The 24,485-nt window shown below is 45.2% G+C and overlaps 1 protein-coding gene across 3 annotated transcripts in view; it reads right to left on the bottom strand.

The window, feature by feature from the left end:
- CLPB (ClpB family mitochondrial disaggregase) overlaps positions 1-24,485 on the bottom strand; it is a gene marked incomplete at both ends in the record, with an annotated part of 164,441 nt that overhangs the window by 49,543 nt on the left and 90,413 nt on the right. The window lies entirely within an intron of this gene.

Genomic DNA, 24,485 nt, shown 5'->3' with positions numbered 1-24,485 from the left:
AGGATTGCGGTTCTCGGACAGGCTCAGCTACTTAGCAAGGCCCTCTGCAACTTAGTGAGATCCTGTTTCAAAATAAAGAATACAAAATAGGGCAAATGCTTGGAGGTCGAACGTCCCTAGGTTCCATTCTCAGACCCACATAAAAAAAAAAAAGAAAAAAAAAAAAAGAAATCAGATCTGTTTTTTTGCTACAGTGGGCTACCAAAGACCTGATGACTCAAAAAGAGAAATATCTTTCCTCTTTCCTTGGCTAAGGTGCTCCTTGGCTAAGACAGGAAACGTTATCAAGGTAGTTTGGGATAGACAGCTTCATAGAAAGGAAACAAGACTGAGCTCCCTCTCCTCCCACTCAGGGCTGCCCAGCTGGAGATCAGATGAATGGTGAACCACATTAACTCCTCTCCCAGAATGTTAACCTGCAGTCCTAACCTCCGGTAGACACCGTCACATGGACACCTTGCCTTCAGGGAGGCAAAAGATTAAGCTTAGGGGACAGAGAGCTGATACCTCAAGCCTGCATCCAGCCACTGCATTAAAATGCTCTGCACACTAATTGTAGTCCAGGGGCCAGGCACACAGTAGAAGCATACTGTTTTGCCCTCTGGCAGAAGCTAGACTGGTAGGAGACAGACAGAATAGAAACAGTGATGATGTCGTGTAGTGTCCGGGGCAAGGAGATGGGAAATCCCAGCACGAGCTGACAAGAGCAGAAGACATATTCTAAGCTCATGAAAGCTTTTCAAGAAAGCTCTAGCCTTCAAGCCACTTCCTGCTTTGAACCACCAGAGCACTCCTTTGGTCACAAACTTTCCTGCAGATTGCCTTGTTTCCAGAATCAAACCTATTAAGGATGCTTTGTGTATCCTTAGGAAGGGAGAGGGGGTGATGCTCACTTGCACTAGGCATTAGGATGCGTCCACAGAAACCAGACTAACCTCCTTTCCTTTATCAGGATTACCTGTTTGGTTAGGGCAAAGGTGAACTTTATCAGATATTTGATGAGATGCCTCAGGACAACCTGTGGTCACAATAAAGAATGTGGGCTGGATGCCAATAGCATATGGAATGCTATTAAATGACTGAGGGACTAATCAGACTTAAGGGGGGTGGTGCCACTGATGGATCTGGAGTAAGGTTCCAATGGCAGCAAACAGGCTTGGCTCCGTTGAACATGTTTATATCTGACGTGGATCTCACAGGCATGGCCTACTCATCAAACCCACTGATACAATTAGGGTGGGAAGGGCACCAAATACACCTGATGGAAGATTGACACTAAGAGCTAAAACAAATGAGATGAAAATTAATGGGGAGAATGGGAAGTCATATGTTTTGGAAGAGAGACAAAGTGGAAATTGTTCTGGGAAATGTAATCGAGATAGGAAAGGGTTTAGAAGCCATGTGAGAAAATGGTTTAAGGAACTGGTAGTGTAGGCTGTAGAACGAATACCTCAGAGGAACATGCCTGCCATTTTCAGGTTTGAAGGATCATCATGTGTACTTGGGATTAGATTCATCTTAATGCAGATTCAGTCTAAAGGAACCCAAGGTTACTAAGATTCTTGGAAGCAGATTATGGCCGACTTTCTAAGCATCAGAACATATGAAGTTAGAATATGGGCAACCTCTGGAACAACTGAACTTCTCAGCAATAGAACTGTCTGAGCACTGAACGGATGACCACTTGATCAGTTTACAAGGTACACTGCATTTATAGATTTTTTCTTAAGATTGCTAATTTCTATTTATTTACTCATTAATTCAAATATACTTTCTGAGAGTCTTTTACATTTTTGGCTCTGTGCTAGGTGTTAGAGATTCACAGGCAAGTAAAAAGACTTTGTGTTTTTTAGGGGGCTCCTGATCCTGCTGGGGGAGGTGGACTCATTTACTTTGATAGTATCATGTGCTTGATTACAGGCCTCAGCACCAGAGAGACTGGCTTCAGTTCAGATTAAGTCAGAGTTCCTGTGGAGATTCACACATACATTTGGTTACTAAGGGCCAAAAATAGTTTAATCAAGGCCCAATCACTTGCTTAAAACAACTATACTGGCTTCAATAAAGTGTACAATAAAATAGAATTTGTGAATTTCTGTGTATGATATTTTGCTCTTAAAGCTTGAGTTTGGGTCTTTGGCTAGGACTTGTTTATGTACCTACAGATTGTCTTACAAGTGGCTGTGGTGTCAGGGTGAAGTGATTTAGCCAGCAGGGCTACCCAACTCTCCATTTCTTACCCACCCTATGGGGACTGCTTCAGCACAGACATAAACATGCTCCTGCCGTTACCTTATTGCACTCGTCACATGGGGAGGCTAGAAGGCTTGATTCAGGGATATGATTGGATTTTAAATCCCAGTCTCACAGGATTTTAATTACTGGTCTGGGGCAGCAGGGATAGGCGCTGGCTGCCTTTGGATGGAGGAGGTCGATACACTAGTCCACAACATATTGAGCCACAATGCCTGCAGACTCTATTGCTCTATTTAATCATCTTTTGCAAAATTTACAGTGGAACAGGAGGGATCAATACGGAATTTATCACATTCTCTTGTAAATATGAGCCAGGAAAGAGTTCCAGGCAGTTTGTTACTGAGTGGGAGGGAACATGTCTGTGTACAGCTGGGCATTAGGAGATGAGACAAAATCCATACTTCTTGGCATAAGCTACAGATGCTCCACCAGCCCCTCTTAAGCCTGAAAGCAGGTTCAATGGGAAGCACACTGATTCATTCACTCATTCAACCAACCAACCAACATTCCAGAGCACCTCCATTATGCCACATCCTGTAGAGGCTCTGGGGACAGTGGCTGGAATGCTGCTCGTGAGATCACAATCACAGATGTACACAACAGTTCTGCCACTTACCAGTAGTAGACATTGTGGCAAGTTATTTAACAGCCTAGTGTCCTTATTTGTACATATGGAAAATATAAATAAGGACACTTGCCTTGCAAAGTCCTTTTTAAGTGTCAAGAGATTTATAAAAGCCTTAGTCCAGAACTTGGTACACAGTCAGATTTCAATAAATGATAGCTGTTGCTATTTTTCCTATGATTTTCACTACTAAGCGTCCCTTCCTACAGTGAGAAGGCACACTGGGTGGGCTTCTAGGTTAGAAAGCTGCCAGGGCTCTGGCAGAAGAGTCAGCAGAGCTGGGAGAAGAGGGTATGTGAGGAGGAGACACAGTGGAGCTGCTTTTTGAAGCTTCAATTGCAATCATATTTAAAAAGCGTTACCAGTTAATCTTGGGCTTCCTAAACAGAATGAGAAGTGATTCCCTTCATCTGGGCAAACGAGGGAAAGTTACATGGAGGATCTATAATGAAGCTGGGTCTGATGGCTAAGCAGGAGTTCAACAGCAGTAGGGAAAGGCATTCCAGCAGAGAAAAGTGAAGGAGGACAGGGTTGAGGGAGGAAAGACGCTGTGCTAGAGAGCAAGCATGGTGGGCAGGGGCAGGCAGTTCTTTCCCAGGTGCACTTGGCTGCAGGCATCCTCCTGTGGGACCCCAGTTCTGACCCTGATCCTGAGGGAAAACACTGCCCCTTCCCATCCTCTCTTGGAGACTGGGTGGCAGAAGATTCATGGTGGACTGCAGAGCGAATGCATGCTGAATTAGACACCTGGGCTTACCTTAGAGGCATGGGGAATTGCTGAAGACATTTTTTTGTGTGTGTGTTACTGGGGATGAAACCCAGGGGCATTATACCTCTGAGCTACACCCCCAGCCCTATTTATCAGTCTTTTAATTTTTGAAACAAGGTCTCACTGAGTTACGAAGGACCTCACTAAGTAGCTGAGGCTGCCCCTGAACTGTGATCCTCTGGTCTCACCCTCCCGAATGCTGGGATTACAAGTGTGTGCCACCATGCTCAGCTGCTAAAGATTTTAAGGCAGGGGAATGACACAATTTTGCAGGGTAGAGGCTGTAGAGGCTGGTTTGAAGGTGATCTAGGAGTTAGAAAGACCAACGAGAAGGCTGGATAGTAGTCCAGAGGAGAGGATAGACTTGGGAGGAAAAAGGGCTTGGTGGGAAGTGAGGGAGAAGTCTTCAGACATAACACTTTCTTGTTCAGGACTGGTAGATGCTGATGCCATTCACCAAGCAGGGGCCAGGGGTGAAAGTGTAACTATGAGAATGCCTGGTTTGTTCTAAAGGAAATATGTAGACAATGTGATTAGAAAAGAGGCGGTATAAAAGCCATGGGAATAACTGTTCAAATGTACTTTACCATACAGAGTCAGGCAAGGAAAAGGGCAAAAGCAAACTCTCCTGCCAAGGATTTCTGCTCAGTGCACACCTACAGCAGGGATTTTCCAGATGGCAGATCATTCTCTGCAATAACCTGCAACACAAACACTAGGAGAAAGAAGCCTCGGCCCATTTTTATTTTCTTTCCCCCTTTCTTTCTTTTTGGAGCACTCTTCAGAGGCACTCAGCCCATTTTTCTTTCAGGCAAGTTCCTGGAAATTGTGTTCTTTCAGGAGATCAGCCCATTCCCCCTCTTTCCTCAGGCTACTCCTAAAGGTGGCAGTGTGCTCTGGGTCCAAAAAGTGGCTGGGAGCATCTGTCAGTGGGGAGGGTAAGTTCTGGACAAAGCAGAGTTCAAAGTGGACTACAAGAGCCTGGGTTTCTAGGCTTCCACAGCCTCCCCTCCCCCCACATGTGACAGCTGAGACCCAGGCAGCCGAGCCTGGGGTCTGGGCTGAATTTAGCAGTCATAATTATACTGCTGACGTCTGGGGCAGAGCCACAGTCTCCACAGAAGGCGGCAGCTTTTGTTCATGCACTAAAAACACATCATCTTCAAACATGCTAATCGTATGTCTGCTTCCATCTAACGATATTGCAGGGAGGCTGAGGAAAGGGCACACAATGCCCACACATCTGGCTAATTCAGTTACCAGGCCAATCAATCTTGATGGGTTGTCTATAAAACACCAACCACCCCAAAGGACTGCGTGGACCAGATGTTTAAGCGTCTGCTGACCAATCCCAGCCTAGTGCCCATAGCAGGGGAGATGGGTAACCAAGAGATGGCGTACGCCTCCACTCATGTCTACTCCCAGCGCTAAGTCCATCCTGCTGGGAGGAATATCAGCACATTGGGGCCGTGGCTGAGCCAGGCTCACCACAATGACGTACACTCAGATCTACGGACTTCCGCTCTGACCTTCAGGAAGGCAGGAGGCCTTATTTACAGTTGGCTTTTTTCTTCTTTTGGGAGAAAGAAAGACTTTATTCGATAGCCAGAAGAGGGTGCTTTGCTCATAAATTAGCTTCTCGACCCCAGGGGGTCGAGGGGTTACAGATACAGGATTAGTATATAGTTGGCTTTGAGAACATGTACAGAAACAAAACCCAGTGAATGATTTTTGCTAATTCTACTTCCCATATGGAGAGAATCAGAAATGTGAGAGAGTATGTTTAGTATGACATGGAATATTACAGGCTCCGGTTCTGGGCATAGGACTGTTTATCTGAAGGTGTCCACTTCCAGCTCTCCATCAAGACTGAAGAATTAATTACTCAGCTCCCTCATAAAATTTGCCTTTTTTAAAAACAAAAGCTGCTGCCAAAGAGGACTTTCCAGTGTGTGCTCCTTCCTTTACAACCAACCATAGTCACCAGGCAACCATCACCAAAAATAAAAGTGGAAGGGCAGTGGGGAGAAGACAGCAAATAGACCACAAAACCCAAGACAGCCATCGTGACCCAGAGCTCCTTGTAGGTGTAATTCCATTTCCCCCTAATTAATCCTAAGAATTTTATCAAGTTTGTCCCAGAGTTGGGGCTGCATGACAAAGCAGACCCATATGTGGGTAAAGAGAACCTCCAACTTTTCAGGTGGTACACAAGAACCACAGATTACAAGCAGGGTGTGTGTTATGCGCCTTGAGCCTGGAATGGTGCCTGGCACCTGTTAGTACCTGGCACTAACAGGAGCTTGGTAGGTATGTGCTGACTGAACCCTGTGCCCATAACGATGCAGCTGGGCTAGGGGCTTCTGCCTGTTTGTTGGGAGAGACCTCCTACAGTCACTGGTAATGCTGCCACACAAAATCACTGCAGATCAGGAGTTTCCTTCCGGCCTGTGCGAGCTTGTGGAGGGAGGCAGGCTCATTACCACACCCAGAAACCTCTTCTTCCATCCTTCACATGTACAGTAATCAATGCCAGTGACCAATCCTGCTTCCCCTTTTTTTCCTTTCAAGCTATATCCCCCATATCTATTTTATTTTTATTTTGAAGCAGGGTCTTGTTAAGTTGCTGAGGGTCTCGCTAACTTGCTAAGGTTAGCCTTGAACCCGTGATCCTCCCAAATACATAGCCCTGTGCACCACATCTAGCTTCCTGCTTCCTTTTGGTTCCTTTTCACCTTGATTTCCAAAATACACAATATCACAACTTTCTCTTTGAATTTCCCATTCATTCTTTTGTCAAGGCTCAGTCCTCAGCCTTTACCCTCTCTCTTTACAATCCTCCTTTTTAAAGAACAATCTCAATATGCACAGTTTAAACTACCCCAGTGGCTCTCAATCCTGGCTATATATTAGAATTATATGGGAAGTGACAAAATCATTTAACCCAAAGTAGGAGAAAATATGTGCAATGGATATCACAGATAAAGGCCCAACATCCTTAGTGTACAAAAAACTTTTGAAAATAAAGAGAAAAACAAACACCAAAAAGTCCTACATAAAATGGGCAAGACATCAATAGACAATTCACAAAAAGAGATATAAAATGGTCCTTTAACTCAGAGGTAGAATATCCCTTAGTTCCATCCCCAATCCCACACATATACAAAAGAAAGAAAGAAAGAAAGAAAGAAAAAATAAAATAAAGAAACGATGTACAACTTCACTTGTTATAAGACAATCAAACTAGAACTATAAATGAGATACTCTTTCTGGTCTATCAGACTGGCAAGAATCCCCCAAGCTTGACAATATACGTAGGAGAGGCTGTGAGGAGACCGTTGCTCTCATACAATGCTCGTGGGAATGTCAGGCAGTACAGTTCTATGAAGGAGAAGCCTGCAATACAACATAACCAAAGGACATGTGCAGATACCCTCTCAGACCTCAGCAACACCACCCTGAGGACTCTATGAAGACACACAACCAATAATACTAAAATAAAGATGCAAAAAGATGACTCATGGTAGCATTATTTATTTGTTGCTACTGGCTACTGAGCCCAGGGGCATTCTACACCTCTGAGCTAAACCTCCAGCCCTTTTTATTTATATATTCTGAAACTGGATCTTGCCAGGTTGCTGAGAGTCTCGGTATGTTGCCGAACTGTCCTTGATCCTGCAATCCCTCCTATCTCAGCATCCCCCATGCGACACCACATCTGGCCGCATTATTTATATCTGTAGAATACTGAAAAACTCAATAGCCAAGGCTCACCCGGGAATGGACGACTATGTAGCTGTAACAAAGGAGGAGGAAGAGCTCTGTGGACTTATATGCAGTAGTTTCCAAGAAATATTGCTCAGTAAAAAAGCACACTGAAAAGTGTACATGGTATGCTACCATGTGTGGAAGAAAGGTGAATAGAAAACATACAAATATTTTATATGAAGAAACATTAGCTGGGCATGGTGGTGCATGCTTGTAATCCCATTACTTGAGAGGTTGAGATAGTTAGATCGCCGGTTTGCAGCCAGCTTCAGCAGCTTGTTAGGCCCTCTGCAACTTAGTGAGACCCTGTTTCAAAATAAATAAAATAGGGCTGGAGGTGTAGCTTGGAGGTAGAATGTCTCTGGTTCAATTCCTAGTAACACACACACATACACACACACACACACACAAAAAAAAAAAAAAAAAAAAAAACCCAAACAAACAAAACTAGTTATTAATACCCAGGCATGGTGGCGCACACTTGTATTCACAGCATTTGGAAGGCTGAGACTAGAGGATCGCAGTTTGCGGACAGCCTCAGCAATTTAGTGAGGCCCTCTGCAACTCAGTGAGATCCCGTTTCAAAATAAAGAATAAAAAATTGGGCAGGGGGTGTAGCTCGGAGGTCAAATGCCTCTGGGTTTCATCCCTAAGCCCTCAAAATCCAGAACAAAACAAAACAAAAACTAGTTATTAACAAAGTACCAGGGCTTACAGGGGGCAGAGAAAGGCTGAGAGGGTATAGGAGGAGTTTTATTTCTAAGTATACTTTTTGTATAGTTATAACTTTCAAAAGCAAGTTAAGGTTCTACATATTCAAACAACAAAACTAAATCAATAAAGATAGGTAGAGGAGGAAAAGAAAATCCCAAAACAGAAAGTAAAATGAAAAATTAACCTAGTTGTATTTCTAATTAATAATGTAAACACACTGAAGGGGGGAGGGAAGAGCTCAAATAACTTATGAACCTAGTATTTCACTATATATCCTCTGTCTTTGATGTTAGGGATTGAGAACTGCAAACATATCCTAACCTGATTCTTTTTAGTAGTTTTGCTTCCTACAGTAGTATGGGTGAAGCAGCTCTGAAGTTTTTTTTTTTTTTTTTTTTTTTTTTTTAATGGTACTGGAGGTGGAACCCAGGGGCTTTTCTACTTCCAGGCCATACTCTCAGACCTATTTTATATTTTATTTGGAAACAGGGTTTCACTAAGCTGCTGAGAGCCTCACTAAGTAGCTGAGGCTGGCTTCGAACCTGTGTGATCCTCCTGTCTCAGCCTCCCATGCACGGGGATTACAAGCACGCACCACCATGCCCGGCCAGTTCTAAAGCTTTTTTAAGAGGTATTCATGAATAAATGTACCAATATTTTAAAATGTTTACAGCCAACATTCTCTAGGTGGAAGAAGAGACATACAAATATGACAGATGTGAAGACAAGAACCCTGTAGAGCTCAACTGAAATGGGAGGTGTTGTTCTCAGGATTTTTAAAATGCGTATGTGCATATACGTATGTGTATGTGTATATATGTATATACATAGGCATGTATGTGCATATTTTGATGGATATATATAAGCTTATCTATTAATCTATCTTAGCTCTGTAAACAGAAGGGGTGATGAGTACTTTTGGTACTCAGATTTCAGTCTCTAGTATAACTGCCCAATAAAAAAAATCTTAGGGCAAGCCGGGCGTGGTGGCGCACGCTTGTAATCCCAGCATTCGGGAGGCTGAGACTGGAGGATCGCGGTTCGCAGACAGCCTCAGCTACTTAGTGAGGCCCTCTGCAACTTAGTGAAACCCTGTTTCAAAATAAAGAATAAAAAATTGGGCAGGGGGTATAGCTCGGAGGTCAAATGCTCCTGGGTTCCATCCCCAAACCTGCCCCCACAAAAAATCTTAGGGCTCCTAGGATTCCAGGGCAGAAACAAAGAGGATATAAGATGAGTCTATACCATTTTATTATGCCAGAAAATAAGAAAATGCTAAAAAATAAAATGTATATGTGTGCTATGCCACCCTTGTCAAATCTGAGACAGATTTTAATACTAACATAATTGAGGACAGTAATGAATTATAGAACATTAAAACGATAAGCATCTACATTTAGATAAGAAACAGAGAGATGGGGGAGAAGTTCTTGCTTACCCTAGAATGCCAAATGCTGACTGGACAATGTGGAGTGAGTGCCAGAGGTGGAAAATATAAACGAGTGGTGTGTGCGTGTGTGCCTCTACCATCCTGTACTACATTAATATGTATGACTACAATGCACCAATTTAAAAAAGAAAATGTGGAAAATACTCATTTTGTTATCCTCACATGAAGACTTGGTTAGGTAAAAACCTCAATGAATGCTAGGTCAAGGTGAAACTCTGATGAGCAGGTATTTGCATGGTCTTAAAAGGGGCTCACCTATAGATTGCCAATTGCAAAAGGGAAAAAGAAATAATATAAAGGAGAACCTGGACAATGCTTCAATTGGAGCTGGAGTGAGGGTAAGGCTTTTTAAAAAACTCTTAAATTTTGTTCTATCTATGTGCAAATATTAACTAGTCAAAGATAGGACCAAAAATGGAACATTTATAAAATCTCTCTTGAGCAGGGAGTGGTAATTCCAGTACTCTGGGAGGCAGAGACAGAAGGATCTCAGGTTCGAGACCAGCCTCAGCAAATAGTGAGACTCTCATCAACCTAGCAAAACCCTGTTTTAAAATAAAATATAATAGGGCTGGGGGTGCAGCTCAGAGGTAGAATGATCCTGGGTTCAATCCCCAGCAAAACACACACACACCCCTCTTTTGAGAGTTTGCTCGGCAGAATGTGGCCTGTGAGAGGTGTTCCCATTTGAATCCTTTAATCTGTGGATAATGTTAGGGAGATATAAAGGAGAACCTAGCTTGTATAAAGAGTTACAGTGCCGGGCGTAGTGGCACACACTTATAATCCCCACGCCTGGGAGGCTGACACAGGAGGATTGCAGAGGTTCGAAGCCAGTCTCATCTACTTGGTGAGGCTCTCAGCAACTTAGTGAGGCTCTGTTTCCAAATAAAGTATAAAAATAGTTCTGAGAGTATAGCCCGGAGGTAGAAAAGCCCCTGGGTACCACCATCAGTACCACTAAAAAAGAAAGAAAGAAAGAAAGAAAGAAAGAAAGAAAGAAAGAAAGAGTTAGTGAGTTGCTAGTCAGCTGACTGTGGAATATGAAGAGTACCCTGGGAAATTCGGGTGGACCCAATGTAACCATGAGGGCCTTTAAGAGTGAGAATAATCGGACTGATGACATGTGAGAAAGATCTGGCTAAGCCCGGCATGGTGGCGCACGCTTGTAATCCCCGCGCTTGGGGGGCAGAGACAGGAGGATTGTGTAAAAATAGGTCTGGGAGTGTAGCCCGGAAGTGGAAGGGCTTCCAGGAACCCCAGTATCACCAAAAAAAAAAAAAAAAAAAAAAAAAAGAAAGATCTGGCTAGATAGACACTGACAGCTCTAAAGAGGGACAGGGCATGAGACACGGAAGGCAGCTCTGGGAGCTGGGCGAGGCAAGAAAACTGATTCTCTCTGAGAGTCCCTAAAAATGAAGGCAACTCTGAACTCTTTGATTTTAAGCAGTGTGACTCACTTCAGACTTCTTTTAGAACTGTATGGTAAGAAATCTGTGTTGTTTTAAGCCACTAGGGATAACCTGTTTCAGTAGCAATAGGGAGGATACATAAGAAAAGTTATAGTGACTGCCTCTGGGGAAGACCAGGGATGTGGAAGGGAGATTTCCTTTCCCCTATATATCTTATGGTACTGCTTGATATCTTGCATAATTTTGGACATTGTGTGTGTGTGTGTGTGTGTGTGTGTGTGTGTGTGTGTCTGGGGATGGAACCCAGGGGCATTCGACCTCCGAGTTACACCCCCAGCCCTATTTTTTTATTCTTTTTTTTTTTTTGGTGGTACTGGGGTTCCTGGAAGCCCTGCTACCTCTGGGCTACACTCCCAGACCTATTTTTACATTTTTATTTGGAAACAGGGTCTCTTAAGCCAGTGCGCTCAGCTGGCTTCGAACCTGCGTGATCCTCCTGTCTCTGCCTCCCAAGCGCGGGGATTACAAGCGTGCGCCACCACGCCCGGCTATTTTTTTATTCTTTATTTTGAAACAGGATCTAAGTACAGAAGGCCCCACTAAGTAGCTGAGGTTGTCCAAAAACCGTGATCCTCCAGTCTCAGCCTCTTGAATGCTGGAATTACAAGTGTGTGCCACCATGTCTGGCTTTCTTGGGCATTTTTTAAAGTAAAAATCACCATGGTTACCAGGTATGGTGGCATATACTTGTAATCTCAGTATTTGGGAGGCAAAGACAGGATTGCGGGTTTGAGACCAGCTTCAGCGACATAGGAAGACTTTCAGCAAGATAGCAAGATCCTGTTTCAAAACAAAGATTAAGAAGGTCTAGAGGTATGGCTTAGAGATAGAATGGCAGAATGTTCCCTCTGCCCCATTCTGTTGTGTCTCTGTCTCTCACTCACACAATCAGTGTGATCATAAACACGCAAGCTTCCCATCTCATGATTGAGCAGGTGGCCAGTTTCCTTCTAACATGGAAGGAAGGCTCATTTCTGTTACTGCCTCTCTAAAAAGCTTCACTTTTCCTATCTGGCCTGTTTGAATTTTACCTGTCCTGGGTCAGACTGCAGCACACCTATTCCATGGAGCCTTCTAAGAGGCCAACACCCACCACTCACCCTTAATAAACTTGCTGTTTATTCTGGCTCTCATTTATGTTTACTCTAGTCTTATTACCTACTGTCCTGTGCTGTTTTCAGTTTGTTTAAGGCATCTTCACCAAACTCTCACTCAACAGGGTGCAGCCTAAAGGAAGGGCCTATTAACTTTTTCTCTTCTATTCCTTAAAATGTTTAATGCCTATTTATAAATTAACTTATTAAACTGTGTGTGTGTGTGTGTGTGTGTGTGTGTGTGTGTGTGTGTGTGTGGTGCTGGGGATAGAACGCAATGATACTCTCAGGTGCCTCTGACTTATACCCTAGCCCTTTTTATTTTTTATTTGGAAACAGGGTATTGCTAAGTTGCTTAGGGCCTAAGTTGCTGAGGCTGGCTTTGAATCTGAGCTCCTCCTGTCTCAGCCTCCCAAGTACTGGGATTATAAGCATGCACCACTACCTATCATGTGATAGGAACAGTACTGGGAATATAAGCATTATATAAGAATTATATATGAAGTAAAATACATTAATCAAATAACTGGAGAACTATATGCTGTCGTTAGGAGGATAAAGAAATTACAGGCTGTTTTCAGAGCAATATGTCAGAGGAACCTAGAATAGGGAAGATGGTGGCCATGTACACAAAAATAAGTTGCTGAATAAATATGAATTCTTCGATTTAGGACTAGACACAGAGGTTAAGTATTAATTCAGAATCACAAAACATTTAAATGGAAGGGAGTTTTGAGGTCGCAATCCAAATTTCTTATTTTACCAATGGGGAAACTAAAGGTCAGTAAGGGGGAGACTCTTGAAGTTCAATGTAAGGTGGGTTAGTGCCAGGATGGCGTGTCAGGGCCCAACACCCAGTCAACACCTCTATCACACAGCGTTCCATTACTTCAAAGTGGGCCCTGAAGGATTTCTTAAGTGACAGCCTCCTCTTTTCTGCTATATTTAAAAGAATTAATTCCCAAATTGTTGTTCAGGAAGGAGTCTGTGGTCCAAATCCAGGCTTCTATAGAGAGGACGAGTACACATGGACGCTAGAAACTCCTTTGGGAAGAACTTTGGTTCTGGTCCATCTTTTAGTCTGACCCTAGGATGGAGCCTTTGGCTGGTACTTTGCAGGCCCTGACCTTCAATCTGATTTCTTTTTTGGTGGTAATGGAGCTGGAACCCAGGGGCATTTTACCCCTAAGCTAAATCCCCAGTCCTATTTTTTCTTTTTAATTCTTTATTTTGAAACAGGGTCTCACTGAATTGCAAAGGGCCTAAGTACCTGAGGCTGTCAGCCTCCCAAATGCTGGGATTACAAGCATGGGCCACCACGCCCGGCTTCAACTTGACATTTCTTAAAGTGCAGTGCTCCCCGTCTACTCTGCCCAAGAGCACACACACTGAAGGGGGCATGAGCAGGCCGGCACAGGGCAGTTGACCCTGCCTGGGGAAACGAGTCCTCTGCAGCTCGGATCCCAGACGCAGCTCAGGTAGAATGAAGGACAGAGAACAGACCTGGCCCAGCTAATGCTGACCTCTCCCTCACCCACGGAAGCCTTGGCTTCCAGCTGCCACCGCTGGTGGTGATGAGCTCATGCCGGATACCAGGCAGGCTCAGTGAAGACTGCTTGGAGCCGATTAAAGCCTTGATGAAATGCGGGTGCCTGGATGGCAGGTGGCTCTGGTGGCCAGGCTCATCTCCAGCTCAACCACGCAGTGACTCCTCTGTGCCCACGGGAACTGGGATACAGAAACACGTGCCTCTGGGGGTGAGCAAGAAGAGTTCCTCATTCTGCAGTGGGTGAAGAGCTGAGGGTAGGAATCATAGTCACTAAAGGTCTTCTGTAGGTCTGATTTCCCGTATGGATTGCAGTTACAAGGCCATGGAACACCTCATTCCACAAAATGCTTCCAGCTGGACTGCTAGATCCCTTTGGATGACTAACGGCCACCTCTGTTTGCAGGACTGTCTTAAGCTAAATGATGGGCTAACACCTACATTTCAGGCCTCAGCACAAATGCTAGGGAAGACTTCTTTCAGCTCCTACAGGCTGGATTAGGTCTCCGTTATGCTCTCATAGTACCTGCCACTCTTCCATAACAGTAGTTATATTATTAATAATTTAGCCAATAATTTTGTCACTCTTTGCCTAATGTCTCTGTTCTGTCAGACTTTAAGCTTAGCAAGGATGGGGAATGCAACAAATATGTTAAATTAGTAACAGCAAATTAATTTCAAGTATAGTCAGGGAGAGGGAGGATTTACAATTAAGTCTTTAGTGGGGGCCAAGCAAGTCTTGGCTTCTGGTCTGCTCTCAGGCAGCCAGTCGCCCAACCAAGCCAGTATTTTCTGGTTTTGAGTAGAGTGGAGGGTTTTCTTTTCTTTTTCAAGAACTTTACTGATACAATTTACATACAATAATTTTCACCTATTTAAAGTACACATTTGTTTTAGTATATGTATAATGCTATCACCAAAACTTACTGTTAGAATATATTCATCCTCTCCAAAGGAGGCCTTGTGCCCATGAACAATCTCTTCCAGCCCTCCCCAGACAATTGCTAGTACTAAGGGTTTTACTATCTATATCCAAACAATAAGAAGAAATTCTTAGCAGTCAATCATCTGACATGATTTCTTCATTTTATAGATGAAAAAGTGATGCCAAAGAGGAGCCATGATTCACAGGGTGAGACAGTGCAGAGCTGGGGCAGACCACAGTCCCTGATGCCCATGGTCTCTGACCCCTCTGCCATGCAGGATGACTACGTGTGCCCGAGATTACCTACCCTGCCAAGCTTTAAGCTGCTGGAGGGCAGAGGCTACATTCTGCTTATTTGTTTCCATTCCCTGCCAAGGAGTACTAGCAGAGCAGTGGTGCACTGTGACCTAGTGCCTGTATGTGAACCTGGCTGCCAGTCCTCGAGGACACAAACACGGGAACTGAGAGTGGTGGCAAATTGCAGAGCCACTTGTCAGAGTACTGTTATGCCTGTGAAATATAATGACAAAGCTGGGCCTATATTTTGTATGACCTTTTCCCCCTAATAATTCATTTTTACTTAAGTTTACAAAAGCATCAGTCCATGACAGACTAGAAAGTCACACTATCACTACCACCATCAACACAAGGAGACCAGCCTTTCATAGAGAGTATAAGAAGCACAGCCGTGGCCGGGCGTGGTGGCACATGCTTGTACTTCCAGTACTTGGGAGGCTGAGACCGGAGGATCACAGGTTTGTGGCCAGCCCCAGCTACTTAGTGAGGCCCTCCGCAACTTAGTGAGATTCTGTTTTAAAAGAAAATGAATAAAATAGGGCTGGGGGTGTAGCTTGGAGGTAGAATACCCCTGGGTTCCATCCCCAATAACACCCTCCCAAAAAATAAACCCCACAAAAACCAAAACAAAAGCCCAAGCACAGCCTTAAAAGCAACCCACGGCTCATCTCAGGTCTTCTGCTTCCCCTTCCTCAGTGCCTCAGAATCTTTTACGTGGCTCGTCCTCTGACCCTCACATCTGAACTATAGACTCTCATTGTTGTGCCTCCAGGTCTTCTTAGCTCTACACCTTTCCATGGATAACCTGCAGAATCAGTTAGCTTCAGCTTCATGTTCAGTTTAACGTTCTTTCTCTCCTCAGCCTCAGAACCATTTGTCCAAGTGCGTGGTATCCATTTTAAGAGTATTCCAAAGTTCCCTGGCTGACCAACAGCTATTTATTAATCACCTACCAAATGCTGGCTGTGAGTTTTTTTTTTTTTTTTTTTTTTCCAGGAGCTGCACATACAGCAGCAGGATAAAGTGACAAAGTCTTTGTGACTATAAGACCTCGAGTGCTACTGGAGAAGAGACTGATGATAAAGATAAACAAACATGATCACTGTAGAGACTTTTAAGAGTCAAGCAGAAGGTAAGAGATGATAGGAAGTGGCAGAGGGAGTCACTTTTACTCAGGAGGTCAGGAAGGTTTCTTTGAGGAGGGCACCCTTGAGTTAAGTGCTGAATGATTAGGTGGCCAATCCCTAGGACAGGTGGGTGCAAAGTCCCAAGATGGGAAGGAGCATGGCCTGTCTGAGGGATGATGGAGGGCTGGTGTTACTGGGGAACAGCAACCAGACGGGACAGAGGTGAGGTGCAGAGGCTGAGGTGGTATCGGCCTTCTGGGCTCTGGTAAGGAGTTTGGATTTCATTGGGATTTCAATGACCAGCCAAAAGAGGGTTTTAAGTAGAAGAAAAACATGATTTACATTTCAGAAAGGTGGCTCTGGCTGTTTTTTTTGGGGGGGGATAGATTGAGAAGAGCAGGGAAGCTGTGTGACAGTCCAGAGATGATGGTGGCTTGAACTAGAGTTGTAGCAATGGAAATGGCAAAGCCTGGGTGGATTCGAGAAGTACCATAGAGGGGCAACTGCCAGGGCTTGCTAAAGTCCTGATGTGACACGTAGAAGGAAATGAGAACTCTGAGATCTGGAGCCTGAAAAGCAAGGTAGATGATGATCTCATTTAGGCCAGGAAAGAACAGGAGCTGGGGAAGTCTTTGAGGGTTTAGGTGTTAGGGGCTACAAACAATTGTAAGGGCTGGGGATGGATATGCAGCCAAGGAAAGGCATGAAACACGGCGGGGTGGCTGGCAGCGATGACAATCTGAAATGTATGGTCATAAATGTAAAGTGAGTGACACAGGGATCACAGGTTCCTGGCCAGCCCCAGCAACTTATCGAGGCCCTCTGCAACTTAGTGAGACCCCGTTTCTTTTATTTTCCTTTCCTTTTCCCTCCCTCCCTCCCACCTACCCACCCACTCACCTTCCTTCCTTCTTCCTTTCCTTCCTTCCTTTCTTGTACTGGGGACTGAGCTCAGGGACATTCTACCTCTGAGCTACACCTCCAAGCCGTACTTTTTTATTTTGTGTTTTGAAACAGGGTCTAAGTTGTGGAGGGCCTCACTAAGTAGCTGAGGCTGTCCGCAAATTGTGATCCTCCCGTCTCAGCCTCCCAGGTACTGGGATTACAAGTGTGTGCCACCCCGCCTGGCTGAGACTCTGTTTCAAAATAAAAAATAAAATAGGGCTTGGGGTGTAGTAAGTCCAGTTAACATGGTTATATAGTTTTTCTCCAGCAAAATTCAGCTCTTCAGATACGGACACAAATTAGAGAGACTTTAACTTGAGTTAGCACATTCAGGAGTGTACAAAGAAAACAAGAAAGAAGCAGAGGAAGTACTTGTAACAGGGAGCATGGCATCTTAACAAGGAGTGAGGGAGAGAGGGAGGAAGTGTGACATGCACAGGAGATGACAAAAAGTATGTAATGCTCAGTAAGTTCTCACCAGGTGGGCCCGCCACATAACTAGACACAGAAATAACTATAGCACCCTGGAAGCACCTCATGGCCTTCTGACCTCTTATCTACTGACTAGTTTTATCTATTTTGAATGTTAAATGCAGGCATGTGGGTCAATGCTCCTGTCTGGCTTGTGACCAGAATGCATGGCTTTTGAGATGCATTCATGCTGTATAGATGAGAGTGCACATTCTTTTTTTTTTTTTTTTTTTTTTTGGTGATACTGGGGGTGGAACCCAGAGGCTTTCTATCTCCGGGCTATACTCCCAGACCCATTTTATATTTTATTTGGAAACAGGGTCTCAATGAGTTGCTGAGAGCCTCACTAAGTAGCTGAGGCTGGCTTCGAACCTGTGCGATCCTCCTGTCTCAGCCTCCCAAGCGCGGGATTACAAGCATGCACCACCACGCCTGGCGAGAGTGCACATTCTCATCGCTGTGTGTTATCCCGTTGTATGAACATCCCAACAATAATAATTAAAAAAATAAGCTAGCTAGCTTATTTATTTATTATTTATTTATTTATTTATTTATTTATTTATTTATTTTGCAGTACTGGGGATGAAACCCAGGGGCATTCTACCTCCAAGCTACAATGCCAGCCCTATTTTTTATTCTTTATTTTGAAACAGGGTCTCACTGAGTGGCAAGGGCCTCACTAAGTACCTGAGGCTGTCCTTGAACCATCATTCTCCTGTCTCAGCCTCCCAAGTACTGGGATTACAAGCGTGAACCACCACTCCTGGCTCACAGCTTATTTATTGATTGGACTACTGATAAACACTTTGGAAACTTCTAAACATCTTTTATATTAAATATAAAGCCTCCCAGGCACAGTGGTGCACGCCTGTAATCCTAGGACTTCGGAGGCTGAGACAGGAGGACTGCATCTTTGAGGATAGTCTCAGCAACATAGTGAAACTCTGCAACCTTGTGAGATGTTTCAACACAAGAGCATAAAAAGGGCTGAGGGTATAGCTCAGGGGTAGAATGCCCCTGGGTTCAATCCCCAGTGCCACAAAAAAACAAAAAACGAAAGACAGAAACAAACATAAAGCCTGTTGTGTTCCTCCTTTAAACTTTCCATTGGAGGATAAAGTCCAATTTCCTTAGCATGGCTTGTTAGACCTTTCTTACTGGCTCCTGCTTCCCATTCTTGCATTCTGACCCTTCTCTCCACACCCCACAAATCCGGCTCTTCTGAACGACATACACTGTACTGAATAAGTCTGCTCAGTCCTCCCACCTTTGAACAAGATGTCCCCTCTGCTATGCCCCCTCTCCCACCTGGAAAACCCACATTCATCCTTCAAGACTCAGTGCAAACACCATCTCCTACGTCAGACTTTTCCAAAGATTTAAAAGGCCCTTTCTTTGTCCCACAGCACCTTCTATAGATCTCCATTAACACACCAGATAGCAATTCTTTGTTAAGATGTCTGATTTTCTCACTGAACTATGAGTTCCTTAAGGGCAAAGACCATGTCTGAATCATGTTTATTTCCCTGGTGCATAGGGTGGAGCCTGTGACAGAAGGGATGCTCCATAAGTGTTTGATAAATAAAGGAAAAGCCTTGCCCAGGGATTCCATCCACAGGATGCTGGGGCTGGAAGGGGTCTTTGAGATCAGTTGCCCTAACTTCTCTATTTTGTGAAGAAAAAAGATTTGCCTAAAGAGAAGGATTTGTGGATGGCAGAATCAGAACTTCTGATCCTCAGCCCAGTGCTCATTCCTGTTCTTTGCATTCCTGGTGAGAACCAGAGTGTGAAGTTTCAACAGAGCACAGCCTGAGGCAAAGGGAGCCGACTGCTCAGCAGCTGGCAGTGTAGACAGATGGACAGACAGTGAAGTGGAACAAGAAGCACAACTCTAAATTTTGGGTCCTGACAACAAGCTAACAAGGGACTGGTGCAGACTTCAAGGACTTGGTTTCTGCTGGCTAGTTAATACAACTGAGCCGTGCACTCAGGGACAATAGGTAGCAAAGGGGCTGAGGGAGGCTCTGGGAAAGTAGTTTAGGTTTCACAGCACCTGAGGTGAAGAATACTCTGGCTAAAAAAGAAGTGACACTGGTCTACCAGAAAGAGAAAGACAGCCAGAAAGAGAAGACTCAGGTGAGAGGCTCTAAAAGGCTAGGCACAGTAGGACATTAAGGGTGGGTGGGTTAGGAAAGATACCACATCTCCCGGAGCCTACAGTGGTTTTAGAGATTTATCAGTGCCTCTAAAAACGTACTCAATACTAAGCAGGGCACTGTATAGCAAAGGAGATGGAAGGGGGGGGGGAGGCACAGTCTGGCAATTTACGTTGGTCTAGTTAGTGGTACTGAGAAAAAGTGCCAGGGACAAGGAAGATATCAGAGGAAGGTGGCATGAGAGCTGGGGATTCACTGGTAGAACTTCATCAGCCTAAGAAGCAGTCTTAAAAGGACTGGAGCAGCAGAAAGAACTCAAGAGTAAAGGCACTGCTGGGCACAGGGCTGCATGCCTATAATCCCAGTACTTGGGAAGCTGAAACAGAGGATCATACGATCAAAGCCAGACTCAGAAACTTGGTGAACCCCTCAGCAACTTAGTGAGACTCTGTTTCAAAGTTAAAAAAATATATAGGGCTGAAGGTATAGTTTGGAGGTAGAATGCCCTGAATTCAGTCCCCAGTAACACACACACACACACACACACACACACACACACACACACACACTCTTTTTTTGTTGTTGTTTGGTTTTTATGGTACTGGGGATGGAACCCAGGGACATTCTACCTCTGAGCTATACCCCTTGCCCTATTTTTTATTCTTTATTTTTTGAAACCCAGTCTCACTGAGTTGCAATGGGCCTAAGTAGCTGAGGCTGTCTTCAAACCATGATCCTCCAGTCTTAGCCTCCCAAATGCTGGAATTACAATCATGCGTCATCACGTTTGGCCCTATTTTATTTTTTATTTAGAAACAGGATCTCACTAAGTTACTTGTCTAGAACCTGTGATCTTTCTGTCTCAGGCTCCCAAGTACTGGCAGTGTACCACCATACCCAGTTAGAATTAATTTTTAAACAAGTGGGCAATTAATTAGTAGCAGACACTACATATGACATGCCTACTCTATAGAACATATTTTTGTGTGTGTGGTACTGGGGGTGGAACCCAGGGGCTTTTCTTCCTCCGGGCTATACTCCCAAACCTATTTTATACTTTATTTGGAAACAGGGTCTCACTAAGTTGCTGAGAGCCTCACTCAGTAGCTGAGGCTGGCTTGGAACCTGTGTGGTCCTCCTGTCTCAGCCTCCCAAGCACTGGGATTACAAGTGTGTGCTCTGTAGAATATTTTTAATCGTTCTAACACCTCAGAATGTAGGTGGCCTCATCTTATTTCCAGATGAGGTAGAAGAAACTCAGAGTGCTTGGTAGCACGCTTAGGACCATGCAGCTACTAAAGGCAGAGCTCCTGGCGCCAAAGCTCGTGCTCTTTCCTTGCAGCCTTTCTCAAACGGAGTTTCTGCTTTGAACCACACTTAGAAAATTATGAGCAGTGACATTCTCAATTCTCCTGAGAGTGGTATACGCCTAGTACCACTTTCAATGTCTTAGGAGAGAAGTTACTTCCTGTGTACAACAGATGCCTGAGAGCGTTAGGGCTCAACTCACTGAAGGGACCCTGGGCAAGAAAGGACATCATCATTAGATATGTTAGGAAGACGAATCTGCCAGCAGGCTCACATCCCAGAGAGAAAACAGTTGCTGATGTACCTTAACAGATCTGGAAATACTGCGATGAGCCAGACCCAAGGTCCTGAGGCAGGCCGCTCCAGCTACCTTCCTTGGTTATTCCTCTTTCCACTGCTCCCCATCTCCCTCCCTTCCTTCCCCACCCCTTCTTGTACTAGTAGTTAAATATGGAAGAGAGTCTTCCTACTCACAAGTTATGAGCACAAGCAGAGGCAGCGCCTTCACAGATGGTAAATACATGGGCCGGTCTACTTACTTTTCTGTGGAGGCTGGTGGTAGAAGATTGGTCCCAGTTGATTCAAAACCCTTCCAGAGAACTCTGTCTGGCAAACTCCCATTGCCCTTCCTGATAAGGCATAAGTCCTCCCCCTACCCCCTGACTCTATCTCCCTGTTCATCAGGCAGAATGCATTTCCTCCTCTAGGTGCCCAGAGCCCTTGTCCAGCTCCCTGCCAAAGCACCTGCCCCACTGTCATGGCCTGTTTCTATATCTGACTCCACTGACCGAGTCCGAGTCTCTCAAGGTTAGCAAGACTTTGCTTTATTCATCTTAGGATGCCATGAGGTCCATGGTGTCAGGATGGCAAGTGGCGTGCCCAGAGTCACATAACAGGGCTGTGATTTAAAGCCAGATCTGCTGAACTCCAAAGCCTGTGCCCTTTTCACTATGTGACAGGAGCTCCTGGGATGATGAAGTGGCCCCGAGCAGTCTGCTCTGCGCTGCTCTAACACTGTACGAGTTCAAGGGAGGAAGTGGCAGTGGACCAGACAACAGAAAAAGCTCCTGTGAGAGGGAGGCCTTGGAGCCTGAGGATCGAGTGAGAAGAGAGGGAATACAGGGAGGGACTGTTGAATACAGAGAGAATTAAGAAGGATGGGATCATAGGTGCTAGGATGGGCATTGGGTTTCTGTATCTGTCATAATGATAACCATCTATTGTGGAACATCTCCCAAATGTTGGCTGGGGATTTTTACAGACTTTACACTATCCCTGTGAAGTTGGTTTCATTCTACATATAAGAAAACTGAGGCTTAGAGAATTAAGTAAAATGTGCCGGGCAACCCAGCTCATGGGTAGGGGAGCTGGGATTCAAACTCACACTAGCCTGACTCTGAAGCGAGATTCTCCTACTATTCCATGCTGCCTCCTAATGGGCTGGAGGGCATCCATATTATTGGCTTAATACTAGCTACCACCCAGGCCTCCTCCCAGCTCAAATGGGGACGTCTAGCCAGAGAGGAAGAGAAGCTACCCCCCTTTAGCTCTAACCCTCTAAGATCTGGGGAACCTAAGTCCCTGCTGCCGAGGCAATTTCTAGAAGGGCTGATGTGGACCTGATGAGCACAGGCCAGCTCACAGAATGAACCTCCCTCCAAGTTGCTGCAGCAAAGCTGGAGGAAGCGCAGTAAGGAAGGCAGACCCTTTGGAGAAGGTCAGCTGAGGTCAAAAGACTTCAGAACTGTTACTGGCAATATCCCCTAGGACAAGAGAGCAGGATCCTGCCTCTCGGTTGGCTGGTCACACACACAGGCAGACCAAAGGCGTGCAAAGAGGGGAGGGAGGCCAGAGTTGGCAGGCCTGCAGGCCCTGGAGCCTTGTTCAACAGGTCCAGGAGGGAGAAAATTGCGAGTTAATGGTTTTGGCCCTTGAGGCTTAGAAGCTAGGGCAGAGGGTGTAAATGGATGCTGGCTAACATGGCAGGTGGGAGAGATGCAAAGGTGGGGGCTCAGGGCATCGGTTCCAAGTCACCAGGCAGGAACCATGCCCCTGGAACGGCTCAAAGGGCTAGCCTTGGCCCGGGGGAGAGGGTGGAGAGAGCTCCATAAAAGGCCCTTGCCTTTTCACTTCAAAGGTGTTCGATCTGGAAGGCAAGCACGAGGGGCTGCTCATAGAGTGAACTCTGTCCATTTGGGGGCTGGGAGAAGCGGGGTTATAACCACGAGACAAAGGCTGGGAGCACTGATTGATTTTAAGTCATGGCAGAGAGAAACCCTATGGTGCATTCTTCAATTCTTAGCCACAAAGCTGTGGAGTTTTCTAGAGGACGAAGTTAGAATCCTTCTTGGAGATGTTTTCTAAGCCTCTGTTTCTGAGAGCAGAAAGTCCTTACACCAAAAGTACCAGTCATCCCAGGCACTGTCACCACATCCAGGAGTGTCCTGGCCTTCCTGGTTAAGTGCCAGCCCAAGGCACGTTCTGGGGAAGGTCCTCTGTAGATGGTGGTAGTGTGGCTGTGTGGCTGTGGCTGATAGGAGGTGGCAGGATTGGGGGTTCCTGGGAAGTCCTTCCAGCCCAAGGGCTAGAAGATGATCTGGGGGATGTTAGGCATGGCAGACAAAGGCTCTGGGATGAAAACTCTCTGTGAAGGCTGCTTCTCGGTAGAAGATGACAGCAGGCAGAAGTTACAAAAAAGATCTCAGTTCATTAAAAAGATGTCCCAATCAGTCAGAGCTGAAGTAAAATGGAACAAACTACTTGAGGAAGAAGCAGGATCCCTCAGTCTCTCACAGAACCCAAGAAAATGCCAGCCAGCTAGCTGCTGAATGGATTTCTGTTGGAGGAAGAAGGGGAATAATCAGAGTGGCCCAGAGGACCCTTTCAGCAGTCAGGTTTCTTGGAGAATGACCTCTAAGAGAAGACCATGGGGTCCAGCTCCAAACCAGGTCCCTGGCCCCCAAGAAGTAGCAGGGAGGGTATGAACAGGTAGTTCTATGCCAGTACTCATCAGAACCTGGGCCTCACACATTCTGGCAAGATGCTTCTAGAAACTAGAATGGCACGCTGGGAAGCAAGAGGAAAGGTGATTGCTTGGGAGGTGTCTGGCAGGTAATTCTAACCAAACTTAAAACAGGCCCAGCCCAGCCCAAATATAGGGATAGTATATACTGTTCTTCCAGTTAAAGTGATGCTCTTGAAAGGGAGGGCATCTGTCATTCAGCAAGTGTTTACTACTCGAGTATTTAATATGCCGAGTACTATGCTAGGTACTGGGGACACTTAGACACACCAGCTATGGTTCTTGTCTTCTGAGAGCTCAGTCAAGATAGGGAGATGGCTACTGAACAAATACAGGCAAGCTCAAACTGTGACACATACAATGAAGGAAGAGAACAGGGTGCCATGGCTCAGAGTAAGGGAAGGGCGCAGCTGAAACTGAGGTGGGGGTGGGATCAAGAAGGACATCTTAGTTGAGCATGGTGGTGCACACTTGTAATCCCAGAACTTGGGAGGCTGAGACAGGAGGATTGTGGGTTAGCAGCCAGCCTCAGCTATGTAG

Source organism: Muscardinus avellanarius (genome assembly GCF_963383645.1).
Source record: "Muscardinus avellanarius genome assembly, chromosome: 1".
Classification (NCBI taxonomy): Eukaryota; Metazoa; Chordata; class Mammalia; order Rodentia; family Gliridae; genus Muscardinus; species Muscardinus avellanarius.
The sequence above is the reverse complement of the archived record's forward strand: the minus strand, read 5'-3'. Positions and strand labels throughout refer to the sequence as shown.